This window comes from Leiobunum rupestre, chromosome 6 (assembly GCF_980474605.1).
Source record: "Leiobunum rupestre chromosome 6, qqLeiRupe1.1.hap1, whole genome shotgun sequence".
NCBI classification, from domain to species: domain Eukaryota; kingdom Metazoa; phylum Arthropoda; class Arachnida; order Opiliones; family Sclerosomatidae; genus Leiobunum; species Leiobunum rupestre.
In genome coordinates this window covers 45,669,456-45,689,905 of record NC_143389.1, presented here as the reverse complement: position 1 = coordinate 45,689,905, position 20,450 = coordinate 45,669,456, and the positions used below count along the sequence as shown (strand labels likewise).

The following is a 20,450-nucleotide window of genomic DNA, read 5'->3' as shown; positions in this document are numbered from 1 at the left end:
AAATGGAGAATTATTTTGCTGCGCTAACGAACCGCGGTACCCGACGAGAAAGCTCAGTATTATCGTTTTAATACAAAGCTCCGTATTGTTGATGAAAAAGTGGCGTGTGATATTTTTCGAAATTGGTTTTCTGGCCTATACTTTACCTACCTGGGTGCGCGATATTAGTGCAAGCAAAATAAAAAATTTATTTCGCCCCTCAAGCGGAGGAAAACTATGTTTGAAAAGGATTATATATTTATACATACGCTTGGAGAAAATTAATTTCGAAAGTTTGCGGAGAAAATTTTCAACAAACAATAGATTATATCCGAATTTAATTCCCATTCTGCTCGGGCTAATCATTTTTCGTCAAATATTCTTCGCTTTTTGAAATTTTCAAATTGAGCACTCGAACGAGTTCGGAAGACGAAAAGTAATTTCGGCGCGTCTTTCTAAAACTTAATTTTCCGCCTAATTTAATCGTATAAATCAGATTGAACAGATTTTCAAATTGCGACCGATAAATCAAAGACTATTCGGAGAAAATCGGGGGATCTAAATGCTGTCAGAAAACGCTATTTTTCAGGAGCAATTGCGATAGAACGCATCTCTCATACGGTTTTTGTTCACGCGATACTCCTACGCGTTTCTACCGCGTATCTATCAAGAACAATTGATAGAATAGCCCTTCCGAACTTCAAATCTGTAGTTAACTCATTTTGAAGGCAGTTAAAACCAACAAATAACGCCTCCTAGTGAGGAACGGCAGTATTAAGTAGCACTGATCAAAGTTACTGTATTTTTTGATTTTTCGTCGTTCTGTGGAGACGCTATCGCCATCTACCTACGATATAATACCAGAGACTAAAAAAGAGCCAGAAAGGGCGACAATAATAGTCTTTTATGTGGTCGATCTCGAGTCCAGCATTCATTAAACCTTTATCATATGTCACTTTTGGTGTTACTAATGGTATTCACTTGAAACTCGGCACTCTGCTGAAGAAAATAATGTGTTTTTGAAGTTATTAAGTCAAGAAAAGTATGGTATATTTTTGCTGATTCATTACGCAGAAATTCTTACGAGTATTCATCTCTCTATCCTGTTAATGCTACTCGCTTGAACACTGTATCTTCGCAGGCTCCGGTTGATTTTTCAAAACACGAGATAAAATAGTGCGGGCCGACGAGATTCTAATACAATTTCATCGGGAAAATCGCACCCAGAATAAATATTTTTATCGTACGACATATAATATAAACTTCTGATATAATTAGGAGTTTAATCCAACGAAAGATTTTGATTGGGTTATTTTCGTCTATTTTAATTTAAATTATAAAAAAACCTCGTAACGTGAAATAATTAATTTTTATTCGACGTAACATGATGTAATTTCAATTTCATTATTAAAATAGCTAGCTAGTTTCGCTTTTCCCGCTGTGGTACTTATCAAAATACGTTGGGCGGAAACGAAGAACAAAGTTGGCCCGGAATTTTTAATCAGGAATAATTAGCGGGCATTTGCGTGGGAAAAATTAAAGAAAACTCGTAAAATTGGATTACTTATAAGGGCGGGTACGCGATGCGAAAAATCTCGAGCTCGCGAAACTACACTGAAAAATGTTGGTATTAACCGTCTTCGGGGAGAGGCGTGGGATCGCTGGAGCCCCGAAAAGAAAGCGGGCCTTCACCCCCGCCCAGGTTAGGGCACCCCACCCCGAAAGGTTAAGAAAAAGGGCTCAACTATATCTTAATCATCCCATACCTGGCCTGTATCGTTTTCTTGGCTATACATATATTAATTTTAGTTCAATTTATCCTCGCTAGCGAACCCAAAGCCGAAGGAAGGTTGAACCAGCGAAGAGATACTAGTGACTAAAACAAGGGACGGAGGGTATCGGGACCCTTAAGCCGCCAGTTAGGTTGAAACCTGGGGAAGAGTATAGTCCGCGTAGAAGGAATCAGGGCGAAGACTGTCGGGTAGGAGGGGTCCCCGGATCCCGATTAGGGGCACCCCTAAACACACCCATGCCGTGATAAACTACCATTTAGCATTTTTTCCGAAAACGGCCATCGGGTATGGACAATTTGGTCCTAAGCCTATTCTTACGTAATGCAAAATCCTTCGATATGCCGTTCTATATGTCTTAGAGAAAAAGAGGCTTTGCTCTCGCCATAATATCACAGTGCGTGCTCTATCCACGTTTACTTAAAAGTCAATTCGCCTAATCTATTTTATTTCTAATCTATATTTATATCGTACTCCGCCGCAGTTACATTTCTTTCTTTTTTGCGAGTCTAAATCTTTTTTTTTTTCAGATTCGCTTTTCTATTTTTTGATATTAGTTCAATCGTAAAAGACGTAATAAAATAAGTATGACATTTCCTGTTATTTCGACTGTAATTTTTTAATGATGGTGTGTTTCGCCAATGATCCCGTAAATTATTAAGTGGTTAAGAGCTTAGTTCGGAATTGTTTATTCATTATCCACAAATTTCCGATTTATTTAAAAAAACGTTGGTAAAAAGAATATCATTTTAACTTATTTAATTATGTTTTTTTACGCAACCAAGCATTTATTTGAATAAAAGTGGTATTTATTTAAATAATTGTTTGTTTTATTTAAATAATAGGCTTATTCACTTTCGATTATTTAAACATTTTATTTAACTAGTTTTATTCAACTATTGGTTATTTAAATAAATATTATTTAAATATCGCCGAGCTTATTTTATTCATGGATAAAAATTAATCGAATGCCGAGCACTAAGAGCTGATAACTTTTACTTGGTGAGCTCCTTCTAACGGTGCCAAATAGAAACGCTTTCAACAATAAAAATAACGTTTACTTTGGATAAACAATGATAAATTATGGAATCGTCACCTACAAAATTAACTGTTATAAATATACCCAAACATAGTAATAGGTGTTTACAAAAAATAAAACAATAAAAAATTAAAAGTATAAAATGTTTTTATCTGCGTCACGAGCTTAAAGGCCTAGGTTTTCTTCTGCCTGTACTCCTTTAAATTAGGCCAACATGTTCAGCGGTTGGCCTACAACCAGGGTATTTGTGCTCCACTATAAGTTAATTTAAAGGGGGACAGGCAGAAAAAAACCTAGGCCTTTAAGCTTTTTAATACGTTATTGGTACGCGCGTTTCGCACGCGGGTTTCAAATTCCGAAAGGTCTCGCGACTTCAGCGTGTGCTCTCTAACTTCAAGTGACGTAGACAAAACATTGTCACATGACCTCCCGTATTTTTGTAAACACCTATTTTGCCATTCTTCAGCCGAGTTACGCAATATTCTGAAACCCTTATGGGATATTTTTATAGCTCTAGCCACCAGAATCTGGTGTGAACTTGGACCAAGCTTCCTCTTCAGGTTACTAATCACTCCACGGATAGCCCATAATAAACCGAAATCGTCCAGTGTCATACTTACGAGTGTTACGTTACTTATGATTAAATAGATAATAAAGTTGAAATATTCAAACTATCTTTAAAAGTTTTAAAAGCAAAAGGTTACGTATAGAACCCAAGTTAACAATTTCGGTTTGTTGACGCTGTGGATGAAATAAGAAGCCTTCGCTACAACGTCGTACTAATATTATCTAACATATATTTCTAACTTTGTTTATGTTTTGCAATATAAATTTTAAATTAGTATTTAGCACGAAGACGATTAAAGCTAAATATCGAAATGTCAATAATCTTTACCTTATTCGGAATTAGCTTTCGGGTGTATATATAGAAAGCGGGATAATTTCGCAGCCCACGTCATAACTTCACGGTTCGGCGAATAAATTCAAAGCCCGGAAGGTGTATGCACGCCGCAGCCATTAAATCCCCCTCCACATACAGATCAAAAGCCCAAAATATCAAAGGCGCGCGCTTATTTAAAAGCCATCCGCCAAAGTATCCCTCTGGGAATTTCGACATTTTTAAGAGCTCCGGATTTAATTATGTAAAATAAAACCAACGGGAGAAAAAACTACTAAAATAACGACCAAGTTGAAATTTGGAAAAAAGAAATTGGTAAAAATAAAAAATGGAAAGTGAAGGAAGACAATTTCGAAGTGAACTCCGCGGAGACCATTACGCCATCTAGTAGCGGAAAGTCGAAACAAAGGTATCGGCCTTTTCAATTGTAGTCGGTGCGGTGGCAACTAGACGGGGCATCTCCGCCTTAAGTAGGGCAAGATCGCGAGTCGGGCCCATAGCGTCATCGGAAAACCGATTGCCGCCTCCTAAGCGGACGACGAAATAGAAGCAAAAAGAAGTCGACCCCGGTTGGTTGCGAGAACCTCGCCAGCTATAGATCTGGAGGGCTCCCTGGCGCTATTTCCTTCCATTAGCCCTAGTTAATGAGTCTGTCAAAATAAGAGGGACCCTTTTAATTGTCTCGCGTGTCTCGCCCTTTACAATCGGCCGAAATGTCGGAAAGATGGCAGATTAAGTGGGGCTGCTCTTCCTTCTCGAGGAACAAGGCGACCCCGATCCCTTTGTCTCTCCAGTCCGCCCGGGAGGTCGCGCCCGGGGGGTAGACCTCGATACGGGGGCACGACGACTAGCCCTAAAAAAACTATCATTTTAATTCGCTTTGATGTCTGGCGGTAGGTTGAGGCGACGGAAAACTACTGAGAAGGAGTGGCGAGATTCGGCGGAACAAAAAAATATCTATCTCTTCCAACCATAATCCAAAGTTCCCAGTCGTCAGCTTTCATTATACTAATTATTTTTAAGAGCGTCGCTCTATCCAAATATACGCTAGTTCTAGATCTCCTTCACTCTGGTGATTAAGGTTTAAGGATTAAACTAGGTAAGGTTAAGTTTCAGTCCTCTAAAGAGCCTAAACCCTCGTATTGGAAATCAATGCCGTCTAGCGGCGGTATAGAGAGCGCCTTAAAGTTCGAAGAAATATTTTCGGCCAGGGTAGAATCGGTGGACATGTAGTATAGTTTTCCGATGGCGTAGTCATCATACGCGCGGGTCTCCCAAGAATCAAAATCAACTTGACATTGTACGCGGTATACTCGATCTCGAAGCGTATATAGATAGCGATTTCGAGAAACAACCCGACGAAAGGAGGAAATAACGAGAAAGGAAATAGGCGCGGGTGTAGTCACCAAAAGGAAAAACCATTACTGGCAAAAAGTGCAAAAGAGTCGGGCTAGCGAATTTCCTTTCGCCTGTTTTGCCTTCCCTTCTTAATCAAGTTCAAAAATGTTCATTAACGAATAAGATTTTTTTCCCTCTTTCTCATTCTCAAATCTCGCTCGCTCACCCTTTCGGAACTACCAGCAAATTTCCATCCGCGAAAAAGCGAGCCTATCATTTCGCCGTTGCCTCATCGTTCCACTGGTTCGATATTTGATAGGGGTTTTAGGGGGGAGACGGAGGAAACTTAAAACAATTTAGGATTTACTTTATTTTTTTGAACTGCAAGAACGAACAAGTTTCTTTTTCGATAATTAAATTGCATTTTCCAATCAAGGAATTCCAGCCCACCACTCCCTTCATTTCGTTCTTCTTTTAACGGCGTTCTAATTCTTCGAAAACATCTCGAAAGAAAAATAAGATATTCAGATAAGCATAATTTATTTTTGGGCAATTTCCCAACAACAGCCGAGGGTTATAAATGACGTTACTGTTCTCTTCTACAAAGATTCGCGGGAAAGGACCGCGATATCCCGGTATCGGCGTATATAATTCAAAGTCAACTAACTAATAAACACGGCAAATCGGTTTAGTGTACCATTTGCGAACGGCATTCGAGCATTAAGCCTAGATCGTCCATTAAGAGCTTCTCTCCGCTATCTGCTTTTCGACAAATTACGGAGTTTCTAAGCTTTTAAAGGTCGCTTCGAAAAGATATTAAGAGAAGCCCGAGAGGAAGGGCGTCCCTTATCAGTCGATTCATATCTGATCGAAGATGTTTTAAGAGCCTCGTTGAGAAGCCGATTTTCCAGGGGGATGTAATCGGAAAATTTTAAATAAACTTTTCCACTGGGGAAATGTAACGCGAATTCTCTAGTTACGATCTTAAAATTATATAAACACGAAATCGAGAACGGGTTAATCGTGGGTGTAGTCACTTAAGTAACCAGGTGTACAAATCATAGGTAATCACGGGAATTCACTTAAAATAATCACTGGAAATCATCGAAAACTTATGAGTAATCACTGGGAATCATCGAAAACTTATGTATTATCACTGGAAACCATCGAAAACGTATGAGTAATCACTGGAAATCATTGAAAACTTATGAGTAATCACTGGAAAGCATCTAAAACTTATCTATTATCACTGGCAATCATCGAAAACCTATGAGCAATCACTGGAAAGCATCTAAAACGTATGAGTAATCACTGGAAATCATCGAAAACTTATGAGTAATCACTGGAAATCATCGAAAACGTAGGAGTAATCACTGGAAATCATTGAAAACGTATGAGTAATCACTGGGAAGCATCGAAAACTTATCTATTATCACTGGAAATCATCGAAAACTTATGAGTAATCACTGGGAACCATCGAAAACTTATGTATTATCACTGGAAATCATCGAAAACTTATGAGTAATCACTGGAAATCATCGAAAACTTATGTATTATCACTGGAAATCATCGAAAACGTATGAGTAATCACTGGAAATCATTGAAAACTTATGAGTAATCACTGGAAAGCATCTAAAACTTATGTATTATCACTGGAAATCATCGAAAACCTATGAGCAATCACTGGAAAGCATCTAAAACGTATGAGTAATCACTGGAAATCATTGAAAACTTATGAGTAATCACTGGAAAGCATCTAAAACTTATCTATTATCACTGGAAATCATCGAAAACTTATGAGTAATCACTGGAAATCATCGAAAACTTATGTATTATCACTGGAAATCATCGAAAACGTATGAGTAATCACTGGAAATCATTGAAAACTTATGAGTAATCACTGGAAAGCATCTAAAACTTATGTATTATCACTGGAAATCATCGAAAACCTATGAGCAATCACTGGAAAGCATCTAAAACGTATGAGTAATCACTGGAAATCATTGAAAACTTATGAGTAATCACTGGAAAGCATCTAAAACTTATCTATTATCACTGGAAATCATCGAAAACTTATGAGTAATCACTTGAAATCATCGAAAACTTATGTATTATCACTGGAAATCATCGAAAACGTATGAGTAATCACTGGAAATCATTGAAAACTTATGAGCAATCACTGGAAAGCATCGAAAACGTAGGAGTAATCACTGGAAATCATTGAAAACTTATGAGTAATCACTGGAAAGCATCTAAAACTTATGTATTATCACTGGAAATCATTGAAAACCTATGAGCAATCACTGGAAATCATCTAAAACGTATGAGTAATCACTGGAAATCATCGAAAACCTATATGAGTAATCACTTGAAATCATCGAAAACTTATGAGTAATCACTGGTAATCACCGATTGTTTTACGAAAATAAGTAATCAGGTGTGCAAAATATTTACGAGTAACTACCCCCTCGACGTTAAGTTTATTTGGTAACGAAAACGTGGCACTCTTTGATCTTTGAAAAATTCTACAAAAACCGAGGTTTTAGGTAAGGAGAAAATATCGCTACATTTCTAAACACAAATCTTAAGATAAACGTTCGGCTCGTACTAGAAATAGGGGGTTAAGGAGAGACGTAAAAGGGGAGAGGAAATGGGGGAAGGAAAACTTAACCAAAATATATTAAATCCGTTCTGCGGAGCAACTTCCATCCTTCTTAAAAGCCGGCTCATTCGTCCGAATTTAACGATAGGAACATTTTACTACAGATAAGAGTTTCGGGCCAAGAGAGAGAGAGAGAGAGAGAGAGAGCGATTTTAGTGTCTTTTCCTTCGGCGGGGCCATATATAAAAGTCCTTTAAAATTGGCGAGGTCTCGACCGAAACGAGCTACTGTTTACTAGATACGCGAGCTGCTCGAATGAAGGTGCTGCTCTGAGTATAAACGCGGGGATTTTTAGGCCATATTCCGGTTTCGAGTTCCTTTTAAAAGCCTTTAATGCTTTGCTATTTATTCGAGCGATAAATAACTCGTTCTAATATACCAGCTACGCGACAATAAAAAATAGGGTGAAACGTTATGTCGCGCGTTTTAAAAGCTTATCTTATTAGCCTCTTCTATACGAATATTTTTGAATTTTTCGGGGCGAAATGTTATCGTTAACTTGTTTGTTCATTTCTAATTAGTGGAGGAAATTAATGTTTCTATTTGTTACGACCAAACACTGTTGCGTCAGTTACACGGGCGGATTCACATTGTTTGTGATAACAGATATATAAATCAGGTTGACGAGAAAATATATATATAATACCAGGAAACTACATAGGTATACACTTGGAATGTCTAAGGAAGATATTTACGGCCGTGATGAAGCTCGTGGAAATAGGCGTGTCTTAAAGCGGGAAAACTCACGAGAAAAACACTCGCGCCTCGCTACCCTCATTCGACGACAACTCGTCATTAAGCCTAGTCATGGTTATTATATTATTAGCTTACCTGATTATCTCTTTTATAACCGTACAAATACCTGAAATTAGGTATCACTACACTTCTTTCGCGAAAAGCGTTATAACTACTTCAAAATATTAAGTACGATAATAAATTAAGGTTTTTAAATCCATTGTTTTATAAGCCTATTTTGCGCGGGAAGATCGCCTATTTGTTACCATGACGACGCATTCTTTTCGCGTCAAACCTCGAGCCAATGAATTAGAAATCTCGCCGTTTTGTGTCCGCTCGCTAACGCGTCACACGTAGCCTTGACAGCGCCTCGCTAGAGGGAGATTTTCATCTGGTGATGACGTCACACCGTTACTAGCTCTCAGTAAAATATTCCCCAAAGTGACAAACTTATGGAACTATATTATAGACTTATGGTGTTGGCGATAGTGTTCTATAGACATTTCCGCTCGTATTTTCACATTTAAATGTGTATTGATGCCATGTCAACAATGGAATGTTGTAATATTAGTAATAATTAATTAGTATTTACACTCCTTTTAAAATGACATGGGAATTTTGTTCCTAAGTAAATTTGATCCAAGGAGTCAAAACGTCTTCCACGGTAAATTATTCTCAAGCGGAAGTAAAACAAATCTTTGTAGCTCCCAGTTTCGACATTATAAAATAATTACAACTAAATAGTTTATTTTATTTTTAAGAACTTCTTGATGAGCAAATGAGCGATACTCAAGTTAAGCAGATCCATACAGTAAAACTAGCGTCAACCTGGCCAAAATATGATAATAATTATTTTTTTTATTCCATGATTTTTTTTAATAATAAATAAATATTTAATATTTAAATAAATGTACATAATTATTTCCCCACATAAGAAAACTTGTTCGTGGGGTTTTTTTTCATTACAATTCTAATAACAATATTTACAAAAATTGAAATATAACTAAAAAAATAACACGTCAATATAATTTCCGTTTACATAAATCATACTCCTAAGTTTCAAACAACCATTTTCTAACTAATTTTTTATACAATGCAAATGAAGTCTGATAATAATAATAATCAGCTAGGCTAATACCCAAGGCACCACCCAAGGCCTAAGCTAAACTTGGTAATTGGTTATATAAATATATACCATATGAGAATGCATGATTATACGCGTGACTACTTGACACTTTGATAAATTATTGAAACAGAATATAAAATTAGCGATTATAAATATCCCCTTTGTTTCTGCAGGAATTTATTTTCAAATTTGATACATGAACGCGCAATCACACTAATCTGCCAGTAATTTTGCTATCAAAAACAGTATTGTGTGACAAATTTCCTCTTCCAACATTTCCAACTATGGTTCAGTGTCATACTTATGCCATTTCTGTTACTTAAAGGGAATATAACCTCAGGTATTTGGTGTGGAATCCCAGCGTTTGCAGCTCTGGCCGCTCTTGCCTTTGGCGCCACTGTACAGGATAATTTGAAAAATTGATGGGGTCTTCCGTAAAGATTGCTTCAATTTCAATTTCAATTTCAATTTAATTTATTTCTTTTGAGTAACAAATATATTTATACAATTATTTGAGGCCAAGTCAGATCTGACTTATAGGCATCTGCAGACAAATATTTATACAGCAGTTTACAATAAATAGTAATTCATTTATCTAATTTAACATTTTGTAAATAGAACAATAATATTAGTAAGTTTTAACGGGAAAAAAATAAAATTACAAAACATATTACTTGGCCTTTTTCTTAAACTCAGAAAGTGAATCAACTTGATTAAAACTTAGCTGATTGAACATATTTGCCCCGCGTACAAAAATCGAGTTTAATTTTCTAGAGGTCTTAGCAAAAGGTATAAAAAGCAAACTAGTCGATCTCGTGTTATGCTGCGTAGCGGTTTTGAGACAAAATTCGTTATGTAAATTAAAATTTAAGGATTTATAAACAAAGACTAAAGTCGCAAATATTTCAATACTGGAGAGTCTCATAATTTTTAACTTTTACAGGTTATATTCCCGTTATGTTATGAATATTTTGGAACTATGTATAAAATACTAATGCTAAATAATCTTTAAGAGGAATTATATCTTGAATTATAATTATTTAAAATTAACTGGCGTAATTCTTACCATGGAGAAACGATTACATAATAATATGCAAGGCTTTCACGAGGTTTTCACTATTCTGGCCTGCGATCAGGGTTGGCACAATTTTGCCAAGGGTGGAAAAAACTAGATTTTTCCGCGGTTTTTTTCACCTATTGTTTTCCTGTTAAACCATGTGGGAAATCGTACTTCCTACCTCTAGTGGCAAAATTCAATAAAAAATAAATAATAAAAGCAGTATATTCTTCTATTCTATTCACTCTTCTTCTGGCCTTTTTTCATCTCTCCTATTTGCAATGACCAAATTAGTAACCTAATAGATATATCAATGATTAATTTAGCATGAAAAGAGTTTTTTCCATTTTTTCCGGTTTTTACCAGTTTTTCCCACATGGCAGCGTTGGCAAAAACCCGGCAAAAACAGGTTTTTGCCGGGTTTTTGCCAACGCTGCCTGAGATAAAACCAATTAGTCGTAAATTAGATATAAAAGTACATGTCAGTTAGTTGTAGGATGTTATAAATGCAGAGTGTTATCAAAGTTGCCGGTAATGATATAATTTTATAAAAAAATGTTGCTTTTAATTAAAGATGCAACTCAAACATAAAATTATATTTAAAACTGACAATTAAATTATAATATACCAGAAAATATTTCCCAAAGTTTATGAAATATTTTCAAAGGTTTCTACTCAATAATACTTACGTCGTTAGTATATACTATTACTATATGGGTATTATTTACTAACACAATTAATATTTACACTTAGTTTAATATTCATTTGTCAATTTTAAAATTATTAACAATGAGAATTTATTTTTTGTATTACGCAGGAATTTTTTAATTAGAAGTGTCATTTAAACCAAGGGCTACCTCTGCGTGTGATTGAGAAAAATCAAATCACCTCGGGCAGGAATCGAACCTACGACCTTTGGGTTACCGTCCCAACGCCACTACCATTGATCGATTCCTGCCCGAGGTGATATGATTTTTCTCAATCATTCTAGTATGGCTAGAGCTCGGCGAAACAGATAAATTAACCGCTAAAGTTTTGATTAACCATAAAAATTACGATTAACTGTTTATCCATGGATAGCAATAATAATCGGGGTTTTTTGGATAATTTCCGTTTGTGGATAAAAATAAATAAAGTGATTATTTCTTATCCAAACGCTGAGCTCTAAGTATGGCACCACACGCAGAGGTATTCCTTGGTTTAAATGACACTTCTAGTTTGAAATTATTGCCGTCTAAAACTAGCCTAGGTTAGTTTATTCCGTTAATAAAATAATTAGGTAAGAAATTAGCAATCAATTGGGTTTATTAAACTGACTCATGCACGTCATCGGGAATACGTAAATATAATTCAAATAAATAAATAAATCTATACGTCTTTGTGTCCAAAAAACGTTTTTGTCAAACAAACTGAAAAGAGAAAACAGCTACATACAATTCGGGTGAAGGCGACCAATGAAATCAAACGATCAAGAAGTTTTAATAACTCTTTAAAAGAAAACGAATCATTGCATGACGAAGTTGAAGTCTTGGAAATATTTTAGTTCATTCATTCTGATGACAAATTTCAAAGCTCATTTTATGGTGAAAATATTAAATTGTAAATAAAGTACAATTTTCAAAGTAAAAAAAGAATTTTAACTTATAGCGGTTAAATATTCTTACCAAATAATATATACTGACGTTATAAGAACTATATTTAAAATATGAACATTAAGTTTTGCCCTTTAAAAACCAATTAACCTGAGCGCGAAAGCTATATAATATAATATATTGATGCGTTATTAAATATAAATAATATGAAATTAAATAATACGTATACGGATAAACAGACTAGCACGTTGCCCTCAAGAAAAATGTTGTTTTGAAAAGATAGGGTCTGTAAAGGATGCGCGCGGATAAAGACGGAAAAATGTGATGTTCGTTTTTCTGGTAACGCTACTTCATCTTCCTTTTTGGGGTCCCGTTTTGGCGCTGTTGTGCCAAATATGTTTTTCGCTTTCTTTAAAAAACATCTCGGGGAAAAAATACACGACGCGCGAGAAAATAAAATATAATATAAAGAAAAAGTTGTCGAAGAAGAACCGAATTTTGCCAGGGTACGGAAAAAATGGCGAAAGAAAATTTGTGGCGTCAGCCAAATAAAGTCTAGAATAAAGTTGCTCGAGAAAATAGCTCGCTTCGGGCCATCTTTTTTTCTCTCCCGTTTCTGTCTCCCTTTCTCTAGCATTCAGTGGCGGCTGTGCTAAACATTTATTCTCAACTTTTCCACGAAGGTCGCTTTCGTATCGCGAATGAAGCCACGACAACCGGAGAAGTCGTCAGAGTCGTCCCGAAGGTTGACGCTAAAGAAAACTGCGTTTTACGTTTGTACGAAGTGACTCCCTATTTCGAGTATCACAAAGGCCTACTTTTGAATAATAATAATTTAATCGCGTTTGCTTATCAAATTAAACACTCGTTGGTGGATAAGTTTGACATTTTCTTCTTAACTACGCGACATAATGTATCGGTTTTAATTAAATAGTTCAGTAATGAATATAGAGGCTGTCATTATTGTATTTACAGAATTTTAAAGAAGGTATATGTTTTTATCAAGTTAGGGTGGTATTTTTTTATTCAATGAAATGACCTTTGAACGCGTGTAGTTCAAGCTAGGCTGAACCCGAGACTGGTTACTATGGAGTAGAGTAGGAGTGAATAAAAAGTAGAGGTAAGGTGGTAAAACATAAGTTAAAAAACAAGGGTTTCGAAGTCTACAATAAAAATAAATAGACCAAAAATCAAAAGTCATCTGTTGACGTGTTATTTTGAATGTTCTTTGAGCGTTATTTATTATTAAGAAATATCACAAGTAACATAACAAACATAAGTATGACACTCAACGATTACTGTTTATGATAGTCTGTCATTGAACGATTGCGTAATCGGATGTTTTTGATCAGCAAATTGATCACTCCCTACAAGTGGGGTGGAGGAATGATTAGCACTTTCGCCTCGCAGCAATAGGAGTCGGGTTCAATCCCAACTTTAGGCACTCTTTCTGCGTTGAGTTTGCAAGTTTTCTCCCCACTGGTTAGAGAGGTTTCACCCTAAGTTCTTCGGTTTATTATTTCGAGAAAAACTTGTAGAGGATTACGGTAATAGTAAGTGTAGGGAGCTGTTGGCTCGCGTGGCTTGAAGGGCTTGCCACCACCCTCCAACGCATTGTAATTGTTTAAAGGCATTAAAAGTCGCTGGATGACTTGTGCCTAAGGTATTAGCTTTTCTGATTATGATCGTCTCATTGGCAAAATTACTGTCAAGTTAGTTTGATAACGCGATTCATTATATTTCCAAAATTTTATTTTTACGCTTGAGAGATATCAATTTTCAATAAGCCTTGACTGCTCCATCAAAAAGGTTGGCAGTGCTCGGTGATTTCTCGAGCATCGTTACCCGACAGATCTAAAGACTAGTATCGAAAAGTCTCCGGGCATATTTCTCAAAATCTATTTAATCTAGAGATCTGAAATTTTCCGTTTATATTTATTAGCAAGGGAACTTTAGTTTTCTAAAAATTATTTTCTAAAAATTATTTTTTCACCGATAAGCGTCAGACAAAATGTTTCAATGAGAAAGTTGCAGAGTGTACTCTCGAACCTACAAATAAAATTTGTTCCATTGAAAATGGTAAATTTTAAGTTAGATATTACGTCATAAACCAAAACAAGTTGGTAGTACCTAAAACAGCTTTTGCAGAGCTATTTCTAAATTAATTTATATACATAACACTATTCAGTGTATCAAAGAATTATATTTTTTTATTCAATCAAACAATTAGATATTTAAGGCCTACTAGATACATCAGGACTATTTTTTGTTCATGACGTAATATCTAAGTGAAAATTCGATGGAAATTTGCTTATTTATAGGTTTGAGAGTACGTTCTACAACTTCCTCATTGGTACGTTTTATCTAACGCCTATCGGTGAAAATGTAATTTTTAGAAAACTATGAAATATTTTCCAAAATGTCTGAAATTTACAAGTTAAAAATCTCCTTTGCCAATAAATATACTTTGATAATGTCAGAACTCTAGATAAAATAGATTGTGAGAAATATACCCCAGCTAAACACCTGAGAAACCCTAACCGACTATCATTAAAAAATTAAAATTGGAAAACTAGGAAATGTTGTACTTACTTAATAAATAAATAAAATAATAAACAATCAGCTAGGCTAATCTTCCCTAAGTTTCAGAATCGCATTATCGACCATTTTGGACTTTTTGAGTTTGAATGCTCCTCATACTAATATTAGGGCGCTGATTCTAAATATGAAGTCCGTTCTTCTATCTGGTCTAGTTTCGGAGATTCGAAAATGCAAAAACGCATTAAAAACGAAAAGTTTTGAAAATACTCCACAGAAACGCATTAATGACCGTCGGAAATTTTCAGAAACGCATTATGTCGTTATTAACCAATAAGAGTCTTCATTTCGTATAATTTCGTCTGCTCTAATTTCTTCAGTGGCATTCCCAGGGTACTCAGTATTATTATACCACATAATTGCGTTTCTGCCAAAGGGGTTTAGCCAAAAATAAACGTACAAACGCATTATGTCAAATTATTCTGAGATTTACTTAATTTTGGCGATAGTAGTTGTCATATTTAAATTGCGGACTAAAAGAAACCTAAATGCTGTATTATTGTTATTTTTCAAAAGAATGAAACCAATCGATTTATCTCGAAATGCCATTTTTGGAAATAATGCGTTTCTGAAACGTAAGGCAGTAATACCCAAGGCTCCACCTAGGCCCAAGTCATCTAATGAAAATGCCATTAAACAGGTGGCCGGGTTACAATGCGTAGGAGGGTGGTGGCAAGCCCTTCGTGCCACGCGAGCCAACAGCTCCCTACACTAACTATTACCGTTAACTTCAACAAGTTTTTACGGAAAGGGGAAACCGAAGAACTCGAGGGAAACCCCCTTTAATCAGTGGGGAGAGAACTTGCAAACTCAACGCGGAAGGAGTAATTCACGTTACTTATGGAAATATATTATAAAACCGAACAAAACAACAGGCTCAAGTCTAATGGTAAAATTTTCAAATAAAATGCAGACATTTAGGATAAGTTACTTCTATCTTCTATAGCGTAAAGTTCGGGAAGTTGAGTAACGCGAAGAGGAGAAGATATCTAGACTCGTCTAGCGTGGGTCCAGACAGGAAGCGGGAGTATAAGGGCAAGCCTGCATTGAGGGCTATAATAAAACCCCAGGGTGAAACGTCTCCTCGGATACGCCAGGCTTAACAGTTCTCTTGATTTTTAATTTATTTTCGGGACCCTTATGATCCTACTGGTAAATTTAGAGGAACGGGGAATGGGGGCCGGGGTTTGGGGGCCGGGGCAGAAAGGAAGAACCTCCATTTTGGCTTTCCAAAACGAATTATCGGAAGGAAAAGAGCAAAAAGGTCTGCCTTCGCTAAATTCGTTATAGTCTTGGCAAGCAATAATACAGGCAACCCCCTTCGTTCGTTCCACTACTCAAATTTAACTAGGGGAGCGTGTGTGCGCTAGTAGCCGAAATAAGCCCCGAATGAGCCCAAAGAGAGAGAAACTTCTATTAGATTCGAATCCCCCTAAAGCCAAAATGTACAGGAGGGGGCCACGTGCCCCACCCCGCCTCGGAAGCATCCCGTAGCTCGCTTCTAATTCGGCATTTTCTTTTCGGGACTGACCGCTGGCTAGTGTTTGCGAACCTCTCTTCCAATGTGGTCAGTCAACAGCCGAACGGAAAACCCCTCCGGCTTACCTGACATTCTAGTCAACGGCGGAAGCGAGGGTAAAATCGGTTGACCACTCGACCGACGGTGGGTGACCGTTAACGTACTCCTAGACGGCCACTCTCCCACTCGGAGCGCCCGCTTCATCGCCAGCAACCTTTAATGACCTTCGCTCCCAATTTCTGACGACCTCTCCGGTCGCCCTCCTCCGTTACCATCCCGGTATCGGTCAAAGCGGTCAGCGTCCCTTTTACGTGTATACCCTTAAGCCTCCTTCTCTCGTACGCGGTCCACCATCGCCAACGCGTATATACCTAAGAGAAAATTTGGGTGGATCGACCCGCTTGGAATTGCAAGCGCCGCAAAATCGAGGTCGGCAACCTAGTCCTCCAGCTCTCTTTGATGGCTTACTCTTGAAAACACACCATTACATAGCTCAACTCGAATTTCTTGTTGCTGCGCTTCGATTATTTAATAAAATCATTAAAAATAACACAGCCTTTTTACTCTTTTATATTCAAACTTTGCGTAGTTACGGATGTGAGATAAATATCACAAAGTTGATAGACGACTACTAAAGTTGCTGAACTCTCGTATTGAAAAAAATTAAATACAATTATAAATAATTATAATTATTTATAAAATAATAAAATCCTACACGAAAAAAATATTGTTGAATTAGGATTTTAAAATCCCGAAATCTACGAGAAACTCAGTTAAAAAAATAGCGAAATCAACAAAAAAAAACGGGAAATCAAATTTAAAATTAAAATATTTCCAAACAAGTTTCGTTTTTCCGAAATAACTTTAAGATTTAAAATAATGTTCGCAATATTTGCCATTGTAAGACTTTGGAAATAATCATTTCTAAGAAATTTCGACTTACAAAAACCTTTTAGAATTAGTTCTAAAACGAAGCTCTTTTAATAAAGAAACGGGAAAAAAGGCTTACTTCGAAAATGTTCTTGGAAAATTAATTAAAGGTACTTCGCGTTTATTAACTAACTAATGAATTTCCATTTCTCTTTATAAATTTTGATTTTTTTCTAAGCTGTCGTAGGCAGCTTTAATTTATTTCCAATTGCAAAACTCTTTACTCTTAAGAAATGTTAAATGAATAATAATAAAAAACAAACACGAAAGAAAAGTCAGTCGTCCTAAAATAAGAAGCCGTTAATAAGGACGCATCGGCGGCCATTAGTCAAAATTATTGATACATCTTTCCGCCTCCCTCATTTCAACAATACCAATCACTTCCGCCAGCCTCCTCTCATTCTCTCTCTCTCGTAAGGCGTAGCTCCTCTTTCTTAGCGCCGTATTTCTTACGTTTCACAATAGATGGTACTAAGAGAGGGTTCAATTAATATCCGACATAGAAAGAATTAAGATAAAACGAAAAGCGGAGCCATTTCGAACGATAACGTATCACCGGACCATCTCCTAAGCTACGCTCACCGAGTGCCACTCCGGAACTAGACTCTCCCCTTTCCCGTCGTAGTAAAATCCCGGCTTGATTTGAGAGCGGCAACGACCACGTTGCGAAGTTGCGACGAATGAGTCGCTTTATAAGGATAGACTGGAAGACTGGGAAATCTAGGAATAGAGAGAAAATGAAAAAAAGACGGGATGAGGAGAGGGGGAGAGAATGGTATAAAATAAAAAGTGGGAAAGACAGGGGCTAGGATGGAAACACCGCATTGAAAGGAAACAAATAGCCACTCTCTTAAAAGAACTCTCCTTCTTTCTCGTCGTATCAATATAGCGAGAGAGAGAGAGAGAGAGAGAGAGAGAGAGAGAGAGAGAGAGAGAGAGAGAGAGAGAGAGAGAGAGAGAGAGAGAGAGTAAGAGAGAGATAGGCAGGCGCCGTTCTTGGCCAAAACTTTCAATTCGTTAAACGGAGATCAATTAGGAGGGGACCCCGAGACGGAATGAGAACTCAATCCGTATAAGAAGGATGGCAGAGATGGGTTTTCCCGGGATGGCGTCTGCAAACGGAGAGAAAGTGAAAGTGAAGAACAGAAAGAAGAATTTCGACGAAAAGGGATAGATATCCGTTAAGCCGAGGCCGAAGCTGCGGATGAGAAGATCACCCCGATGGGAGGCGAGAAAGAAATTAGAACGACGTGGGGGTAGGGATCAGAAAGCGGCTCTGCCGACGCGCCTGTAAGGGATGGACGCTATATCGGGACGGACGCTAACACCCACCGCGCTCTCTCTCTCTTTAATCTCTGGGATCCGAAATTGGATTTGGTCGGCTGCCAGCCCGCATTTAGAACCTTTCGGACGTTGGCTCTTTTGGCCGAAAGTGACCCTCTAGGGTCCGAGGGAAACCGTCGGGGCTAAAGAGCTCTATACGCCGGCGCCATCAAGGATCAGGTGGTTGATGGGGAGAAGACGGTAGATCTCGCAAACCCGTCTCGTCCTATCAAGTTACATCCCGCAAAAACAGCGCTACGGTTAGAAGCCGATGACTCTCGGTGGAGCTACTAAAATACACGACCAGCCTATAAGTAAGCTTCCTAGCGGACCTCTCTCTTTTAAGACGCCCGTAAAGAACTCCCCGCAGAGCCGAGGAACTCGCGTACATTGACTACTCTTTTTGAGTAGATACCGCGATTAATTTATCGCCGAGGCAGGAATAGGTAAAATTTCTCGCTCTTCTCGCCGGTAATGTTGGCTCGAATCGCAACGGGGGATTCAATCACGTGGGCCGTCTCGTTATCTCTCTTTCTCGTTATGGAAGAAAAGGTCATTTAATGAGGAAACGAAGGACCGGCGATGGAGCGCTTCCTGTTTTGTTTCGCGGCCATCCGGGCAGGCTACGGACGGACGGGGAAAAAATCGGCAAGAAGAAAAATGAGAGTCTAGACACTAACTCGCATTAGGGAGGAGATGGTCGCGGAAAAGGATAATTTCAACGTAGAGACAGACCTAATTAGGCTCTTCGCCTCTACGAATATAATCAGATTATGGCTCTCTATAAGCTCTGGTTTACCGAATTATACGGAAAACCCTAAATAGTTAATTTGAAAGTTAGGGAAAACTTTTTTTTTGTAAACAGCGTTTAAATAGTGTAACGCGAAATCTTGAACAAGTTTGAACATCTTACGAGATTCATTAATTAGTGGTTCATTGTGGTTCTCTTCTATTCCCTTCCGCGAAATATACGCTAGACCAGTAAAATAGCAGTCACGGACGCCAACTTATTATTAACCCAAAAACCGGGTAAACAATTACCAAAGTACGATTTATTAATTAACCGGGAAACGAAGGGTTTAAAAACGCAATTTGGACATTCGTACTTCTAACTCTGCCGACAAAGCGGGAAGATGATTCGCTGAAAAACGACGAAAACAGAGAGAGCTAGAGCCTACTATCCGCGATGGGTAATGAGAAAACAGAGTAATCGAGGGAAAAAGAAATTGCAAATCCTTCTCTTCCTTTGGAACAACAATTAATTAAACATTCATCGCTTAATTACGTTTTAATCCTTGACTCGTGTGGCTTAATTGATCTCGCGGAGGAACGGAGGGTAGCGGAGGAGGCACGGACGGCATCGAGCCTCTCCATTAGAACGGATCAAAAGCGCTGATAACGGGGCCTCCAAGAAAACTAAGACGGAGAGTCACTCGAAGAACGAATTAATCCGATCAGGTTAATGGAGAAAAAAGTCTCAATTTCCAGAGACCAAGAACCCGAAGAGCAACGGCGGGAGGCAACTTTGTAAGTGTTAGTTAACGAAATAGATGAGTGACCTCCGAAGGGAAAAAATCTAGCACTTTGTAAGAAAGATAAGAGAGCGCGTATACGCTATAAACCAGTCACCTAACACTGAGCTTTCGGTTGAAAAAGGGGCGCGGTTTGCGTTAGTTCACTCTACAAACTAACGAATGTAGCGCGAGGTAACGTCCGCGATTGGTTACTCTGAGGCTCGAGAGGAGGCTGGATGCTGGGGGAAAAAGTAATTCCTCCGCAGCTTTCAGCAAAAGATCCGAAGAAGGATGAGTCCTAAAGGAGATGCGGTTTAACTTTCTTTTTCGCGCTTTTGACCCGAGTCGGG

General features: G+C 37.7%; 1 protein-coding gene across 1 annotated transcript in view; it reads left to right on the top strand.

Annotated features, from left to right (window-relative positions):
* The window catches only part of LOC149941141 (cytosolic carboxypeptidase 6-like), a 384,878-nt gene that overhangs the window by 250,301 nt on the left and 114,127 nt on the right, over positions 1 to 20,450 (top strand). The window lies entirely within an intron of this gene.